The following is a 21,153-nucleotide window of genomic DNA, read 5'->3' as shown; positions in this document are numbered from 1 at the left end:
GATGCAGCCCACCATGTAGCCCCTCGCCTGCCCTATCCGTCACTGTGTCATTCCCATCACTTTCCTGAATTGCCCAGATTTTCACACATGAAAACCTTAGCGAGCATCGGCGAAATACAAAAATGTTCCGGTCGCCCATTGACTTCAATGGGGTTCGTTGTTCGAAACGAACCCTCGAGCATCACGGGAAGTTCGTTACGAATAACGAACACCCGAACATTTTGGTGTTCGCTCATCTCTAGTCCCAACTTGATTATTCAATTCTAAGCGCAAGAGAATTAGGGTCCACATTTTACCTACGAAATCTAATTCTCTCACTTCTTGGTGTAATAGAAACTTGAAATTTGGCACGGGCATTGATTGTGTCATAAATATGAAAAGCTAATGAGTCCCAACTCGATTATTCAATTCTAAGCGCAAAATAATTAGCGTCCAAATTTTACGTACGGAATATAATTCTCTCACTTTCCCTTGTAATAGAAACGTGAAATTTGGAACGGGCATTGATTATGTCATAAATAGGAAAAGCTAATGGGTCCCAACTCGATTATTCAATTCCAAGTGCAAAAGAATTAGCGTCCAAATTTTACGAACGGAATCTAATTCTCTCACTTCCCGATGTCATAGAAACTCAAAATTTGGCACAAGCATTGATTATGTCATAAATAGGAAAAGGTAATGGGTCCCAACTAGAGATGAGCGAACGTACTCGTAATGAGTACTTACGCACCCGAGTACCGCCATTTTCGAGTACTTCAGTACTCGCGCGTAAAGATTCGGGGGGCGCCGGGGGGCGGGGAGAGGCGCGGCGGTGCGGGGGGTAGCAGCGGGGAACAGGGGGGAGCCCTCTCTCTCTCCCTCTCCCCCCCACTCCCCGCTGCAACCCCCCCGCGCCGCCACGGCGCCCCCCGAACTTTTTCGCCCGAGTACGGAAGTACTCGAAAATCGCGGTATTCGGGCGAAAAAGGGGCGGGGCTGAGCACGTTCGCTCATCTCTAGTCCCAACTCGATTATTCAATTCTAAGCACAAAAGAATTAGCATCCAAATTTCACGTACAGAATATAATTCTTTCACTTTCCCGTGTCAAAGAAACGTGAAATTTGGAACGGGCATTGATTACATCATAAATAGGAAAAGCTAATGGGTCCCAACTCGATTGTTCAATTCTAAGCGCAAAAGAATTAGCGTCCAAATTTTACGAACGGAATCTAATTCTCTCACTTCCCGGTGTCATAGAAACGTGAAATTTTGCACAGGCATTGTTTATATCATAAATAGGAAAAGCTAATGGGTCCCAACTCGATTATTCAATTCTAAGCACAAAAGAATTAGCGTCCACATTTTACCTACGAAATCTAATTCTCTCACTTCTTGGTGTAATAGAAACTTGGGATTTGGCACGGGCATTGATTATGTCATAAATAGGAAAAGCTAATGGGTCCCAACTCGATTATTCAATGCTAAGCGCAAAATAACTAGCGTCCAAATTTTACGAACGGAATGTAAGTCTCTCACTTAAAATTTGGCACGAGCATTGATTATGTCATAAATAGAAAAAGTTAATGGGTCCCAACTTGATTATTCAATTCTAAGCGCAAAACAATTAGCATCCAAATTTTACGTATGGAATCTAATTCTCTCACTTCTTGGTGTCATAGAAACTTGAGATTTGGCACGGGCATTGATTGTGTCAAAAATATGAAAAGCTAATGGGTCCCAACTCGATTATTCAATTCTAAGCGCAAAACAATTAGCGTCCAAATTTTACATACGGAATCTAATTCTTTCACTTCCCGGTGTCAAAGAAACTTGAATTTTGGCACGAGCATTGATTATGTCATAAATTGGAAAAGTTAATGGGTCCCAACTCAATTATTGAATTCTAAGCGCAAAAGAATTAGCCTCCAAATTTTATGTACGTAATCTAATTCTCCCACTTCCTGATGTCATTTTATATAAAGGAAACATCACATGGTTACCTCCACATGGTGTTTCCTGTGTAACGCAAAGAACCATGCAAAATGGTGAACATATGTTTTTCCTCAGTATCTCTAAAGTAACCACGACTACATAAGATTTTCCGTGTGAACACCAGATAAACACCAGTACAAAATTAACTCGGGCGAAGCCGGGTATATCAGCTAGTTCTTGTATAAGTTGGATAATATTCCCCATTGTTTTATCACAGGATAGGTGATAAAAGTCAGTCATCGCTGAGACCTCCGCTGATCCCCAGAACAGGGGTCCCATGTTCTCCTCTTCTCATCACTGTGGGCTCGCTGCACCCGCTCACAGTGAAATGGAGATTGCACTGAGCGCTGATCACTTGTGCGCATTGCCACTCCGTTTATTTCAATGGGGCTGATGGAAATAGCTGGGGACAAGCGGTTGGCTATCTCCAGCAGTCACACTGAAGATGAATGGAGCGGCACTGGTCATGCTTGACCACCACTCAATCTCTTCCTCACTGTGGAGGGTGCAGTGATGCCACAGTGGGGAGAGGAGGACAGGGCTGTCATCATGAGGTGACAGGGTCTGCAGGACCTCAGAGGTAATGTTAATGGCCGGTAAAAAATAATTGCCAGCTGTGCCTGCGAGTCGGCTAGGCAGCAACCCAACAAGCATTCATTTCACTGGCCCCATTGCTCCTGTTTGGCAGCAGTGGCTGCTAGTACTGTGATCAGAATGTGACCCCTGACCTTCCCCCCCTTTCCCGGTGTCTGCGGTCCTGCATGCAGACAATGAGTGGAGAAGTCAGGGGGTCACACTCTGATCACAGTAGTGGCAGCTGCCTCTGAACGGGAACAATGGAGTGAATGAGGTGAATGATTGTGGGTCAGTGCCCTGCTAGAGCGGCACATTATTAATACTGATGCCACTGACAGGGGTCACAATTACCAGTCAGCTCGTTATGGGGGACACTATTAATACTGGGGTTACTACGAGGGACATTATTACTACTGACTTTTGGATTGCTTTATATTGCATTTTTGGGACGCAAGCAAAAAAAAAAAGGAAAATAGGAATTCTGGCCTTACTCTTTAAAACTATTTTTACGGTGTTCAACATGTGAGATAAATAACAAAATATGTACATTTTTTGGGTTGTATTTTCGTGTATATCGTGTATTTTTTTTAACTGGATTCTTTTTCTTTACATTAAACTATTTTGTTTTATTTAACCTCGCTAACGGGCTATAAAACTGGACAAACATCTTTTTAAGGCTTTATTCACACTAGCGTATATCGGCTGCGCTTTCACGCTCGGCCAATATACGCTGCTCATCTGATGCAGCATATGTCCGCGGCATAAACGTGCCCAGCTGGCCAGGATACCACATATGGGCGCATACGCTGGCCAGAAAAGACAGCTCAGCAACTATCTTCCTGGCCAGAATATAGTGACGGCTCCCATAGACTCCTAGGGGAGCCAATAGTAGCTGCTGGAGAAGGGAGGTGAGAAGGAGTTTAGCAGCATATCTGCTAAACTCCAACCCCCTTCCCTATCTCTCCGCCCCTTGCCGGATGTTTGCAACGGGAGGGGGCGGGATGGGGCAGAAGCTAGTTGCTAAGCTCCGACCCCGTCTCATCCCATTGCTGGCAGCCGACAAGGGGCGGGAGCTTAGCACACTAGCTCCCACCCTGTCCCGCCCCCTTCCTTTGCCGAGAGCCGGTGAGTGGGCAGAAAGAGGGAGGCTGTTTATCAGAGATAAACTGTCTCCCCCTGCCCGACGGCAATCCGGGTTCGGCATATATGCACCGGGCCATCTGAATTGGCGCACAAGTCACGCTGTGGCCGTGACACAGCCAACCGAAAATTGCTACACTCGTGTGAAAGAGCCCTAAGGCAGTGGCTTTGCTGACTACTGACAGCCAGGCCCCTGCTCTAACTGCCAAGAATGGAGAAAGCTCAGATCTTGGCAATTTAACCCCTTACATACCACATTCAATAACAACTATGTAAGCAGATGACAGGGGGAGGGGCTCTTTCTGTCACCCATCTGTACCCCACAGTGTGATTGCAAAGTACCAATGGGTTCGCATGGCAGCCGGAAGCCTGACAAAGGCCTCCATGTCTGCCATGCATCTCAGCCTATTAAACCCGTCTCCGGCAGAGTCTAATAGGCTGCAGTCAAAGGCTTAGTAGAATGCAGTACATAAGTAATGCAGTGTACTATCCAGTGATCGTATCTTCAAGTGCTCTTGAATAGTGCCCAAAAATGTTCATTAAAGTTTAATTGAAAGAAAAATACATGCAAATTAAAGAAAATACACATTTTCCCCACAAAATCCTTTTTTAGGGTGCATTCCCACGAACGTATATCGGTTCGGTTTTCACGCCGAGCCGATATACGTCGTCCTAATGTGCAGGGGGGGGGGGAGGATGGAAGAGCCAGGAGCAGGAACTGAGCTCCCGCCCCCTCTCTGCCTCCTCTCCGCCCCCTGCACTATTTGCAATGGGGAGAGGCGGGACGGGGCGAGGCTAATTCTCGGAACTTAGCCCGCCCATTCCCACCTCTCCCCATTACAAATAGTGCAGAGGGGCGGAGAGGAGGCAGAGAGGGGGCGGGAGCTCAGTTCCTGCTCCTGGTTCTTCCATCCCCCCCCCCTGCACACGAGGACAACGTATATCGGCTCGGCGTGAAAACCGAGCCGATATACGTTCGTGGGAATGCAGCCCACAATAGAAAAAATATCAAACAAACATCAAGCAGCATGTTAGAGGTATTACCGCGCTCATTAAAGCCCAAACAATGAAAATACTTTGTTATTTTTCATGCATGGTGAACGCCGTAAATGGATTTAAAAAAGTAATACTAGAATGACTATATTTCTTTTGTTCGCCTCCCCAAAAATGTAATTAAAAGCAATCCCTGTAGCCCATGATAACGGGTCACAGCGAAGCTGGCAATAAATCTGCAATGATCCATCTTTTTTAACATGAAAAAACATGGTATTTTAATAGGTGTGTAGACTTTTCATATCCATTTTATGTAAAAGCACAGGAGCAATAGTCTTCAGCATGGCTGCCATACTGTGTAAAGGTACTTTAAGATAAGAAGTCAGTGAGTGGTATAAGATAATTAAGCCCCATTTACACGCAAAGATGATAGCTCAAAATTTGTTCAAATTATAGGGAGAATGACAGTTTCAACGATCATTTTACATAAGATGCTAATGGGCACTAATGCCCATTAGCAGCTTATAAGCTTCATTTGCATATAAATGAGCCTGCCTTTGCTGCATGCAGATAACAGCGGGTGGTCTGTTATCAGCATACAGCCCCTTTGTTCTACCACGTGACCGCAACCGAAAACAATGTTATCAGCGCTCCCGTGGAGAATCACAGCATGTGGTCCCTGCTATCAGCTGTCCGGCCAAAAGATGGATTTTAAACTCAACATAAAATCATCGTCCGGCCGAAAAGCAAACGATAGTAGCATTTACACACAATGATTATCATTCCAAAGACATCGTTTGAGCGAATTTTGAGCGATAATCATCCCGTGTAAATGGGGCTTAAATAGGTTGTCCCGTGCCGAAACGGGTTTTTTTTTTTCAACAGCCCCCCCGTTCGGCGCGAGACAAACCCGATGCAGGGACTTAAAAAAAAAAACGCACAGCGCTTACCTGAATCCCCGCGCTCCGGTGACTTCTTACTTACCTGGTGAAGATGGCCGCCGGGATCTTCTCCCTCGGTGGACCGCAGGGCTTCTGTGCGGTCCACTGCCGATTCCAGCCTCCTGATTGGCTGGAATCGGCACGTGACGGGGCGGAGCTACACGGAGCCGCTCTCCGGCACGAGCCGCCCCATTCAGAAAAGAAGAAAACCGGACTGCGCAAGCGCGTCTAATCCGGCGATTAGACGCTGAAAATTAGACGGCACCATGGAGACGAGGACGCCAGCAACGGAGCAGGTAAGTGAATAACTTCTGTATGGCTCATATTTAATGCACGATGTACATTACAAAGTGCATTAATATGGCCATACAGAAGTGTATAACCCCACTTGCTGCCGCGGGACAACCCCTTTATTAAGTTTGGTTAACTAATATGAAATATTAAATATATCGTGACTCAGAACACTGAGGTAAGTCAGAGCTATCAAACACTACATTAGAGAAGACCATACTAAGGAAATGACAGATATCCCAAAGTCCTGGGATAATAAGTCAGTGCAATAAATCTGGTATCCTAGATAATAAGTCAGATACCCAAGGAAAGAGATAAGATATTAAGATATAAGCTGAGATAATTAGTCACCTATCTGAGAAAATCAGCTAAAATAATAAGTCTGATATCTGAGAAGATCAGGCGGAGACCAGAGATAAAGAAGGATGAGGTATTTGGGATAATAGGTCAGATCTAGCGTAATAAGTAATGTACCTGGGATAATAAGCCAGTGCTCTGAGGATGAGTCTGATGTTAAGAGCTCGTTCACATCTGTGTCCATTAGAGAATCAGTTAATCCTGGATGAATCAGATCGGAACGCTGCGCTCTCTCCTCCCACAATTCCAAACAACGGAAGATGGAAGGACCCCTTTATAGTGATTGGGGTCCATTTGGTGCCGTTCGCTTACATCATAGGAGGGATTTATTTCTACCAGCGATTCTGTTTTCTTGCTTCCATGATGGAACAGGAAACCTCAATCTACAAACGGCAATGTGAATGAGCCCTGATCTGAGATAGTAAGTCAGAGCTGTGAGAGATGAAGTCAGCTATATTAGATAATAAGTCAGGTATCTAAGATAATAAGTAAGCATTGTGAGATAAGTGAGGTAGTAATAAGTCAGCACTATGAGACAATTTATGTATCTGTGATAAGTCAGATATCTGAGATAATAAGTGCTATTATTTCTCTGCACTGGCTTATAAGTTCCCATACCTGCCTTATTGTCTCGTACCACCGACTTCTCATGTGATAAGTCAGATATCTGAGATAATAAGTGCTATGAGAAAAGTCAGTAAATCAGGTATTTAAGATGAGAAGTCAGTGGTACGAGACAATAGGGCAGGTATGGGAATTTATAAGCCAGTACAGAGAAATAATTAGGTCAGATGGCTGAGATAATTAGTCAGTGCTGTGTTATAATAACTGAGAGATAAGTCAGAGCTAAGAGATAATCAGATATCTTAGATAAATCAGATCTATAAAATAAGCCAGAACTGTGAGATTGTAAATCAGTTATCTGAGATTAGAATAAGTGGTATGCGATAAATTGGGTATCTGAGATAATAAATGAAAACTATGACATAATAAGTCAGTATCTAAGATAAGTCACAGCTATAAGATAATAAGTCAGATAGTAAGTCACGCATTTGATATGAGAATTAGCACCATGAGATAATTCAGGTATCTGAAATAATAAATTAGAGTTATGAGATAAATCAGGTTTCTGAAATATTATTCAATGTTTATTAGCTATTTAGTCAGAGGTATGATAAAATAAGTCAGGTATCTTAGGTAAATCAGAGCTATGGGATGATAATAAATCAGAGCTATGAAATAAGTCAGTGTTTGTGAGATAACGAGTCAGAGCTCTGAGATAATAAGCCAGTGCTAATGAGAAAATAAATCAGAGCTATGAAATAAGTCAGTGTTTGCGAGATAAATCCGAGCTTTGATGTAATAAATCACATAAATGAGATGATGCGGTACAGCTATGAGATAAGAAAGCAGAACTATGAGATAATAAGTCAGAACTGAGATAGTAAGTCAGGTATTTGACATGAGAATTAGTACTATGAGATAATAATTCCGATATCTGAGATAATACGCCAGAGCCATGTAATAAAAAGTCAGCGCTATGACAAAATAAGTCAAATAAATGAGATAATGAGTCAGAGCTCTGAGATAATTAGTAATTCAGATCTCAGATATGAGCTCCATGCTGCTGAACTCCCGACTCTGGCATTCTGTAATTCTCCCGTTGGATGATGGGAGTTGTAGTAGCAACCAGTTGATTATCTACGTACCTCCTAGGTAGCGGTAATATCGTTATGGTCCGATGGGCGCTTGTAATGTCGTCTTGTCGTTGGGACAACCTGCCTTTATATGCCTATATCGGAGACAGTCATTCTTCCGTAATTGGCGCCGACTTCCCCCCATTTCCGAAACATTTTGGTGCTACTCCATGAAACCGTACATCTGCGCCAAATATCTGGGATCGTGCAGCCGTGAAAAAAACCTGCGTTTATTAGCCACGCCTCATATTTAGTTCACATCATAAACAAAATAAAGAATAGTAACGCTGTTACGTTTGAGGAAAATGGCGCAATACATCGGTGGACACGGCGCAGGACTTCCTGGCGTGAAGCAATCATTTGATTTAGTCTTGAAATTAGTCAGATTTTCACAAAAACTAAGTACATTTTTGTCACCGAAAGAGTTAAATGCGGCAGAACTCACCTGACCCGGGCACCGGCGGACGGATCAGAACCAGCAGATTAACTCCTTGACTGCTGGAAGTGGAGGATGTGTCTGGCGGCAGGGGTGCGGATGTCTGACTAGAAGTGACCCCTCTATGTTATATATGTCAGGTTCCGGCGGTGAACATGACGGCTGCGGCTGAATACAGATGGCAGACAATAGGCAGTGCCCAGCTAAATGCCAGCTGCTCAGGCACGTCGCCTCCTTACCTGTTGATGAGGAACTTCAGTATGCCCATTCCTCGCGCCGCCTCTTTAATCGCCTTATTTGCAAGTCTCTGGGGGTCTTCACATGGAGCGATGAACGTGTCCCCCCGGCATCTGCTCTCCAGCTGCTAGCCTGTCTTTCCCCCGCATTTCTGAGATGGGGGATGTGGGGGGGGGGGGGGGGGGGATGCCGCCGGTGTTTTGGTTGCTACTAGCAACTGGTACCTATAGCAACCCCGAGGCTGAGCATCCGCAATTAATTCACAAGAAGCAGCGAATGGTGACGCCCGGAAGAGGTCTCACTCCCTCAGCCTCCCCGGACCACCTATGATCCGAGCCCAGGAGCTGTGATTGGCTGCTGCAGCTTACTGATGGGAGATGGAATAAGCCCCCTCCTCTGGTCAGGAGCAAAGAGATGGGGGCTGTTAACACTGCGTGTGCCAAAGGATTTATCTCATGCAGAAGAGCAGGCAATGCAAAAACATGATGGAGCAACTGGTGGGCGCGACTTGTTGTAACACTGAAATCACATCAGGTGATGCCTGTGTGTGCAATGAGCAAGAACAGAGCCCGAAATACTATGACAATGACAGGCTGACACTTGGGGGGCGGGATAATGGCACACTGATATTGGGGGGACAGGATAATGACACGCTGATACTTGGGGGACAGGATAATGACACGCTGACACTTGGGGGGCAGGATAATGACACGCTGACACTTGGGGGACAGGATAATGACACGCTGATACTTGGGGGACAGGATAATGACACGCTGACACTTGGGGGGCAGAATAATGACATGCTGATACTTGGGGGACAGGATAATGACACGCTGATACTTGGGGGACAGGATAATGACACGCTGATAGTTGGGGGACAGGATAATGACACACTGATACTTGGGGGACAGGATAATGACACACTGATACTTGGGGGACAGGATAATGACACGCTGACACTTGGGGGACAGGATAATGACACGCTGATACTTGGGGGACAGGATAATGACACACTGATACTTGGGGGACGGGATAATGACACGCTGATACTTGGGGTACAGGATAATGACACGCTGATACTTGGGGGACAGGATAATGACACACTGATACTTGGGGGACAGGATAATGACACGCTGATACTTGGGGGACAGGATAATGACACGCTGATACTTGGGGGACAGGATAATGACACACTGATACTTGGGGGACAGAATAATGACACACTGATACTTGGGGTACCGGATAATGAAACACTGATACTTGGGGGACAGGATAATGACACACTGATACTTGGGGGACAGGATAATGAAACACTGATACTTGGGGGACGGGATAATGACACACTGATACTTGGGGGACGGGATAATGACACACTGATACTTGGGGGACGGGATAATGACACATTGACACTTGGGGGACGGGATAATGACACGCTGATACTTGGGGGAAAGGATAATGACACGCTGATACTTGGGGGACAGGATAATGACACGCTGACACTTGGGGGACAGGATAATGACACACTGATACTTGGGGAACAGGATAATGACAGGCTGATACTTGGGGGACAGGATAATGACAGGCTGATACTTGGGGGACAGGATAATGACACGCTGATACTTGGGGGACAGGATAATGACACGCTGATACTTGGGGGACAGGATAATGACACGCTGACACTTGGGGGACAGGATAATGACACGCTGACACTTGGGGGACAGGATAATGACACGCTGACACTTGGGGGACAGGATAATGACACGCTGATACTTGGGGGACAGGATAATGACACACTGATACTTGGGGGACAGGATAATGACACGCTGACACTTGGGGGACAGGATAATGACACGCTGACACTTGGGGGACAGGATAATGACACGCTGACACTGGGGGGACAGGATAATGACACACTGATACTTGGGGGACAGGATAATGACACGCTGATACTTGGGGGACAGGATAATGACACGCTGACACTTGGGGGACAGGATAATGACACGCTGACACTTGGGGGACAGGATAATGACACGCTGACACTTGGGGGACAGGATAATGACACGCTGATACTTGGGGGACAGGATAATGACACACTGATACTTGGGGGACAGGATAATGACACGCTGACACTTGGGGGACAGGATAATGACACGCTGACACTTGGGGGACAGGATAATGACACGCTGATACTTGGGGGACAGGATAATGACACGCTGACACTTGGGGGACAGGATAATGACAGGCTGACATTTGGGGGACAGGATAATGACACGCTGATACTTGGGGGACAGGATAATGACACACTGATACTTGGGGGACAGGATAATGAAACACTGATACTTGGGGGACGGGATAATGACACACTGATACTTGGGGGACGGGATAATGACACATTGACACTTGGGGGACAGGATAATGACACGCTGACACTTGGGGGACAGGATAATGACACGCTGATACATGGGGGACAGGATAATGACACGCTGACACTTGGGGGACAGGATAATGACACGCTGACATTTGGGGGACAGGATAATGACACGCTGATACTTGGGGGACAGGATAATGACACGCTGATACTTGTGGGACAGGATAATGACACACTGATACTTGGGGGACAGGGTAATGACACACTGATACTTGGGGGACAGGATAATGACACGCTGATACTTGGGGGACAGGATAATGACACGCTGATACTTGGGGGACAGGATAATGACACGCTGACACTTGGGGGACAGGATAATGACACGCTGATACTTGGGGGACAGGATAATGACACGCTGATACTTGGGGGACGGGATAATGACACGCTGACACTTAGGGGACAGGATAATGACACACTGATACTTGGGGGATGGGATAATGACATGCTGATACTTGGGGGACAGGATAATGACATGCTGATACTTGGGGACGGGATAATGACACACTGACACTTGGGGGACAGGATAATGACACACTGATACTTGGGGGACAGGATAATGACACGCTGATACTTGGGGGACAGGATAATGACACGCTGATACTTAGGGGACGGGATAATGACACGCTGATACTTGGGGGACAGGCTAATGACACGCTGACACTTGGGGGACGGGATAATGACACACTGATACTTGGGGGATAGGATAATGACACACTGATACTTGGGGGACAGGATAATGACACACTGATACTTGGGGGACAGGATAATGACACGCTGATACTTGGGGGACAGGATAATGACACACTGATACTTGGGGGACAGGATAATGACACGCTGATACTTGGGGGACAGGATAATGACACGCTGATACTTGGGGGACAGGATAATGACATGCTGATATTGGGGGACAGGATAATGACACACTGATACTTGGGGGACAGGATAATGACACGCTGATACTTGGGGGACAGGATAATGACAGGCTGATACTTGGGGGACAGGATAATGACACACTGATACTTGGGGGACAGGATAATGACACGCTGATATTGGGGGTACAGGATAATTACATGCTGACACTTGGGGGACAGGATAATGACACACTGATATTGGGGGTACAGGATAATGACACGCTGACACTTGGGGACAGGATAATGACACACTGATATTGGGGGGGACAGGATAATGACACACTGATACTTGGGGGACGGGATAATGACACACTGATAGTTGGGGGACAGGATAATGACACGCTGATACTTGGGGGACAGGATAATGACACACTGATACTTGGGGGACAGGATAATGACACACTGATACTTGGGGGACAGGATAATGACACGCTGACACTTAGGGGACAGGATAATGACATGCTGATACACTGATACTTGGGGTACAGAACAATGACACACTGATACTTGGGGGACAGGATAATGACACGCTGATACTTGGGGGACAGGATAATGACACACTGATACTTGGGGGACAGGATAATGAAACGCTGATACTTGGGGGACGGGATAATGACACACTGATACTTGGGGAACAGGATAATGACACGCTGACACTTGGGGGACAGGATAATGACACGCTGATACTAGGGGGACAGGATAATGACACGCTGACACTTGGGGGACAGGATAATGACACACTGACACTTGGGGACAGGATAATGACACGCTGATACTTGGGGACAGGATAATGACACGCTGATACTTGGGGGACAGGATAATGACACACTGACACTTGGGGACAGGATAATGACACGCTGATACTTGGGGACAGGATAATGATACGCTGATACTTGGGGGACAGGATAATGACACACTGATACTTGGGGGACAGGATAATGACATGCTGATACTTGGGGGACAGGATAATGACACGCTGATACTGGGGGGACAGGATAATGACACGCTGAAACATGGGGGACAAGATAATGACACGCTGATACTTGGGGACAGGATAATGACACGCTGATACTTGGGGGACAGGATAATGATACACTGATACTTGCGGGACAGGATAATGGCATGCTGATACTTGGGGGACAGGATAATGACACACTGATACTTGGGGGACAGGATAATGACACGCTGATACTTGGGGGACAGGATAATGGCATGCTGATACTTGGGGGACAGGATAATGGCATGCTGATACTTGGGGGACAGGATAATGATATACTGATACTTGGGGGACAGGATAATGACACACTGATACTTGGGGGACAGGATAATGATACATTGATACTTGGGGGACAGGATAATGACACACTGATACTTGGGGTACAGGATAATGACACGCTGATACTTGGGGGGCAGGATAATGATATACTGATACTTGGGGGACAGGATAATGATACACTGATACTTGGGGGACAGGATAATGACACACTGATACTTGGGGGGCAGGATAATGATATACTGATACTTGGGGGACAGGATAATGACACACTGATACTTGCGGGGCAGGATAATGATACATTGATACTTGGGGGACAGGATAATGACACGCTGATATTTGGGGGACAGGATAATGACACACTGATACTTGGGGGACAGTATAATGACACACTGATACTTGGGGGACAGGATAATGACACACTGATACTTGGGGGACAGAATAATGACACGCTGATATTTGGGGGACAGGATAATGACACGCTGATACTTGGGGGACAGGATAATGACAGGCTGATACTTGGGGGGACAGGATAATGACACGCTGACACTTGGGGGACAGGATAATGACACGCTGATACATGGGGGACAGGATAATGACACGATGATACTTGGGGGACAGGATAATGACACGCTGACACTTGGGGGACAGAATAATGACACACTGATACTTGGGGGACAGGATAATGACACACTGATAGTTGGGGGACAGGATAATGACACGCTGATACATGGGGGACAGGATAATGACACACTGATACTTGGGGGACAGGATAATGACACGCTGATATTTGGGGGACAGGATAATGACACGCTGATACTTGGGGGACAGGATAATGACAGGCTGATACTTGGGGGACAGGATAATGACACGCTGATACTTGGGGGACAGGATAATGACACACTGATACTTGGGGGACAGGATAATGAAACACTGATACTTGGGGGACAGGATAATGACACGCTGATACTTGGGGGACAGGATAATGACACGCTGATACTGGGTGGACAGGATAATGACACGCTGATACTTGGGGGACAGGATAATGACACGCTGATACTTGGGGGACAGGATAATGACACGCTGATACTTGGGGGACAGGATAATGACAATCCAATGAAATAAATTAGTACACATTTCTCTGCACAAAATTTTTTTTAATGGATTACATACAAAGGTTGCTCTTATGACTGAACAGCAACCCGACAGTCTTTGTAAAGCCAGTGAGCAATCTTTATTAGAATTTTCCACCAACCGTCCTATGGCAATAGTTCTTTCTTATGTAACAGTCGCTGTTCATTCAGTCTTGGCCCTTGAGGCTGGTCATTTCTGGACAAGTTGCTGATGCACCTACAACAACTGTAAAAGTTGGGTTTTTCTCTCTTAAGTCTCGGATAGTGCCTCCTTGGTATGCACTGGTTTTCTTTAACTGGGCAATCTCCATTATAAGATTTTTCAGCAGGCCAATTACAACATTGGTACTGTTACGTACAAGGACGTGCTGGATCTGTAACCTGCAGATATGCACCCAAGTGCCCAATGTACAACAACCAACATAAAATTAACGGGTAATCTTTCCCTTACTACGTGACAACGGGGGAGGAAGCCCTGCCTAGCACAGCAGACTGATCGCTCTGATAGATGCGGGCCTGCACTCGTTCCTGGGGCCTTAGTAACCCTACATGGACCAGGGCGAAACCAACAAAAGAATAAACAAACAAATGCAATTAGGAAAAGTAAACAAGAACACAGGACTTATCTTTAAATGCTGAAGCAGCATATGTGACCCCAGCAAATCACACCCACTGAGCCAGAAGGTGGAAACCACCTCTAAAACCAGCAAGAGACTGGTCAATCCATCAACGCTCCCATTACCGCTGCAACAGGCACATGTCTGAAGCACCACTGTAGGGACTGTGTAGACGCTCGTGTGCAGGTCCATATCCTGTTGACTACACCAAGTTGTAAGAGCGTCAGTGTAACGATCAGGTGCAGGTTTGGATCCTCTTATTGCGACATGTGCGGGCTGGTAGAGGAGTCAGGGAAAGCAAGAGGTCAGTACACAGAAGCAGCTATTTGTATAAGATGGTCAGATTTCTTCTTGCTGCAGATATTTTTGAATGGTCATACTGAAGCGGCAACTTATCAGTATTCTACTGACAATCCTCAGAGGTGTGAGTATGTTCGAGGGTGGGTAGTGACATCTGGCAGCTTTCTTTACAGTACTGAGAGGGGAAGCTAATGGTCCTAAAGTCCCAGTTGATGGAAGGATTATGAGTAGAAAACCAAGAGATTCCTAGAATAACTGGAAACTTGGGAGAAGAGATCAGATGGAAACTAATTGTTACATAGTGATCAAGTTCAATAATGATTTGAAGTTCGATTGTCTCATGAGTTACAGGCCTGAAGACAATGGTGAACAATCCACAGTTTTCATATCGTTGGGTATGGGTTTTGTCCTGCTTGAAATGTTGTTATCAAGAGTGTATTTAAAGTCCACGAAATTCCCTCTAGCTCCAGAATCTATCATAGTGGAGCACTGTAATTTATGGCCGTTAATTAGGACTTGTATGGGAATGACAAAGTAAAAAGATGGGGGACATATCCCATTTTTAACTTGAGTTATCGATGGGATGTCCTGTGAAACTTGGTGGTTTGGAAACATCAGATTTGTCTATGGTCTTAGCACTGGTAAAGGCAATAGCCTTTTGGAACGTATTAGGGCAGTAAACAGCATAATGTCCCATGCCCCCACAATAGAGACATAGATTCTCCATATGGCGCCTTTCCTTCTCTGCTAAGGAAAGAGGTTTTCGGATGATATCAATCTGCATTGGTTCAGGTATGGTTTAAGTCATTTGTGGAGTGTTCAATGCTGGTTGACTGAAAAAATAGGCAGGGTCGTTTCTAAATAACTGCAGTTGCTCTTCCTTTCGTTCTGCAAGTCTCTGATCAACTCGAATACATAATTGAATAAAGTCCTCCAAATTGTCAGGGTTCTTGGCTCTGCGAAGCTCATCTTTCACTAGCTCTGATAATCCTCGTTGGAACTGACTCTTCTGGGTGGCAAGGTTCCATGTGGCATCAGTCACCCAGCGATGAAATTCTGCCGTATGTTCAGCAACAGAGCGTGGCCCTTGTCGTGGGTTATGTAACCTACCCTCTGCCGTGGCACAGCGATTCAGGTAATCAAAGACTTGATCCATGGCGGTAGGGAAGGCATTGAGATTGTCGAGGAGGTTACTGTTTGTTTCCACATACGGCGAGACCCATGCAAGCCCCTCATCAGTGAGAAGGTTAATTATACCTTTTTTCTGTCACTGGTAAATGGAGTAGGTTGCATCTGGAAGTAAATGCAGCACTGGTTAAGGAACTGTCGGTACTGATGAAGGTCCCCACTGAACTTTGCTGGCAATGGCATGCAGACATCAGAACCTGAATTGCGCAACTCCAGAAGTTGTCCCTGTAAATTGTCTACCTCCCTTTGTAGTTTAGAAACCTTTACCTGGTAGGTGGCACAAAATACTTGAAGCTCAGCAACCTCTTTCCTCAAGGTGGCCACAACGAACTTCATTTTGGGCGTGATTATTATATAACGATCCGTGGCAGGTTTGTAGACTCTTATTGCGACTCGTGCGGGCCAGTAGTGTGGTCAGGGGAAGCCGGAGGTTGGTATACAGATAATCTTGGTCAGGGGCGTACCTAAAGGCTCAGGGGCCTGGATGCAAAAGTTCAGCTCGGGGCTCCCCCCAGGCTTACAACCGCCTCGCCCCTTCGTACCCATACCTAGATAGTGCTGCATAAGGGTGCGTTCACACGAGCGTAGGCGTACTTACGTTCGCACGAGTGCAGCGTATAATCGCCGGATAGAACGTTTTTCGGCGATCATGACCAGAGCTAGAAAGCGTATTATCGTTTGTTCCTAGTTTGCAAACTATCTTTTTGGCCATCGAATATGCGTTGGCGCGTATTTCGGTCGCATATGTTCCGTTTTTTTCGGGTTGCCGTTTTTACGCGCCGTAAAATCGCCCGTGCGAACGAATACATTGGAAACCAATGCCTCAGATGGTCACGTTTATACGATTGGGCGCAAAAACGCGCCGTTTATGCGCTCGTGTGAACGCACCCTAAAGCTGCAAAACGAATTTCCATACATGACCTAGCCCTTTGGTGTAATCTGTTCAAACATGACGCATTTTCTGCACTACATGAAAACTAGTTTGTAGCCCCGCAGGCCACTCTCAGACACACACACCACTTTTTATTAGCGCGGTGTCCTGAGTGCCATACTAACCGCGGCTCAACACTCCCATTGATTTTAATGACATCAGTCAAACTTGCGCTTGAAAGTGGTGTTCCTAACGCCGCGATTTTCGAGAGCTGTCTGTTCTATTTTTGTGCTTTCAGGGGTTTTAATGCACCTCCTCACCTATAACAATGATGGGGTGCATTAAAAAGGGCTGTCGAGCGCTGTACCATGCGTTCAAAAACGCTGCACGGAATTTCGGTAAAAATGCCACGATTTCAAGCTGCGTTTGAACGTATGTGTGAGTGTCCTTAGGGTGGTTCATATATTTGTTGTACTTTAGAACCACAATTGGGAAAAATACCTGCATGCGGAGTTTAAAGACCACGTACGTTATTAAGAAGCTGCATAAGCTATTAAAAGCGGCATGTGTTTTTTTAATTGTGTGTAAAGTGTGAAATTATATACAGTAAATACAGGGAGATGTATTACCAGCCATAGACAGATAGATAGATAGATAGATAGATAGATAGATAGAAGATAGATAGATAGATAGGAGATATGAGATAGATAGGAGATAGATAGATAGATAGATAGATAGATAGATAGATAGATAGAAGATAGATAGATAGGAGATATGAGATAGATAGGAGATAGATAGATAGATAGATAGGAGATAGATAGATAGATAGGAGATAGATAGATAGATAGATAGATAGATAGATAGATAGATAGATAGATAGATAGATAGGAGATATGAGATAGATAGGAGATAGATAGATAGATAGATAGATAGATAGATAGATAGATAGATAGATAGATAGATAGAAGATAGATAGATAGATAGGAGATATGAGATAGATAGATAGATAGATAGATAGATAGATAGATAGATAGATAGATAGATAGAAGATAGATAGAAGATAGATAGATAGTAGAGATGAGCGAGTAGTGCCTTAGCCGAGTATCCTCCCGGTGGGACGCAACAGATAGATAGATAGATAGACACGTAGATATAAGATAGATAGATGGATAGATATGAGATAAATAGATGGATAGATATGAGATAGATAGATAAGAGATAGATGAATATGAGATAGGAGAAAGATAGATAGATAAACAGATATGAGATAGATGGATATGAGATAGGAGAAAGATAGATAGATAAACAGATATGAGATAGATAGATAGATAGATAGATATGGGATAGATAGATACATACATAGATATGAGATAGATAGATGTGAGATAGTTGGATATGAGCTAGGAGAAAGATAGATACATAGATATGAGATAGATAGATAGATAGATAGATAGATAGATAGATAGATAGATAGATATGAGATAGATAAATCGATTGATAGATAGATAGATAGATATAAGATAGATGGATATGAGATAGAAGAAAGATAGATAAACTGATATGAGATACATAGATATAAGATAGATAGGAGATAGATAGATATGCGATAGATAGATAGATAGACAGATATGAGATAGATAGATACATAGATATGGGATAGATAGATAGATAGATAGATAGATAGATAGATAGATAGATACATACATAGATATGAGATAGATAGATAGATTGATATATATGTGATAGATACATACATATATATGAGATAGTTAGATATGAGATTTATAGATAGATAGATAGAATATAGATGGATTTGAGATAGGAGAAAGATAGCTAGATAGACAGATATAAGATATATACAATAATATGAGATAGATAGATGGATAGATATGAGATAGATATATATGAGATATATACATAGATAGATTTAAGATAGATAGATATTAGATAGATATACACATGGATATGAGATACATAGATTGATAGATATGAGATAGAAAGATATAAATAAGATAGATAGATAGATATGAGATAGATGGATATGAGATAGGAGAAAGATAGATAGACAGATATGAGATACATAGATATGAGATAGATGGATAGATATGAGATAGATATATATGAGATAGATAGATATAAGATAGATAGATATTAGACAGATAGACACATGGATATGAGATACATAGATGGATAGATATGAAATAGATATATATGAGATAGATAGATATTAGATAGATATACACATGGATATGAGATACATAGATGGATAGATATGAGATAGGAGAAAGATAGATAGATAGACAGATATGAGATAGATAGATGGATATTAGATAGATAGACACATGGATATGAGATACATAGATTGATAGATATGAGATAGAAAGATATAAATGAGATAGATAGATAGATATGAGATAGGAGATAGATAGATAGACAGATATGAGATAAATAGAGAGATGTGGGATAGATAGATAGATACATAGATATAAGATAGATAGATAGATATGAGATAGATAAATAGATAGATAGATACATACATACATACATAGATATAAGATAGATAGATATGAGATAGATGGATATGAGATAGGAGAAAGATAGATAGACAGATATGAGATAAATAGAGAGATGTGGGATAGATAGATAGATAGATACATACATAAATATAAGATAGATAGATAGATATGAGATAGATGGATATGAGATAGGAGAAAGATAGATAGACAGATATGAGATAGATAGATAGATAGATAGATAGATAGATAGATAGATATGAGATAGATGGATGGATATGAGATAGATATATATGAGATAGATAGATAGATATAAGATAGATGGATATAAGATAGGAGAAAGATAGATAGATAGACAGATATGAGATAGATAGAGAGATGTGGGATAGATAGATACATACATAGATATAAGATAGATAGATATGAGATAGATAGATAAATAGATAGATATGAGATAGATGGATTTGAGATGAGAGAAAGATAGACAGATATGAGATAGATACATACATACATAGATATAAGATAGATAGATGGATAGATTTGAGATTGATAGATATGAGATTGATGGATATGAGATAGGAGAAAGATAGATAGACAGATATGAGATAGATGGATAGATATGAGATAGATATATGTGAGATAGATAGATGTGGGATAGATAGATACATACATAGATATGAGATAGATAGATAAATAGATAGATATGAGATAGATGGATTTGAGATGGGAGAAAGATAGACAGATATGAGATAGATACATACATACATAGATATAAGATAGATAGATAGATATGAGATAAATAGATAGACGATAGATAGACAATAGATAGATAGATAGATATGATATAGAAGGATTTGAGATAGGAGAAAGATAGATAGACAGATATAAGATAGATACATAGATATGAGATAGATGGAGAGATATGAGATAGATATATATGAGATAGATAGATAGATAGAGACATAGATAGATAGATAGATAGAGACATAGATAGATAGATAGATAGATAGATAGGAGATAGATAGATAGATAGAGACATAAATATGAGATAGAAAAAAGATAGATAGATATGAGATGAATAGAAAGATAGATAGATAGATATGAGATAGATAGATACATAGATATGAGAAAGATAGATACATAGATATGAGAAAAATGGATGGATAGATAGATTTAAGTTAGATAGATAGATAGATAGATATGAGATAGAAAGATATAAACAAGCTAGCTAGCTAGATAGATAGATAGATAGATAGATAGATAGATAGACACAGATATG

At 43.2% G+C, this 21,153-nt stretch overlaps 1 protein-coding gene across 1 annotated transcript in view; it reads right to left on the bottom strand.

The window, feature by feature from the left end:
• LOC136631635 (cortexin-3-like) overlaps positions 1-8,804 on the bottom strand; it is a 45,426-nt gene extending 36,622 nt beyond the window's left edge. Inside the window, exon 1 of the mRNA XM_066605921.1 lies at positions 8,643-8,804. The gene's annotated coding sequence lies outside the window, so the exon portion shown is untranslated. The remainder of the gene's footprint in view (positions 1-8,642) is intronic.
• Between the last annotated feature and the right edge of the window lie 12,349 nt (positions 8,805-21,153).

Source organism: Eleutherodactylus coqui, chromosome 6 (assembly GCF_035609145.1).
Source record: "Eleutherodactylus coqui strain aEleCoq1 chromosome 6, aEleCoq1.hap1, whole genome shotgun sequence".
In the NCBI taxonomy this organism is placed as follows: domain Eukaryota; kingdom Metazoa; phylum Chordata; class Amphibia; order Anura; family Eleutherodactylidae; genus Eleutherodactylus; species Eleutherodactylus coqui.
Note: the sequence above shows the minus strand (reverse complement) of the source record. Positions and strands in the feature narration are given on the sequence as shown.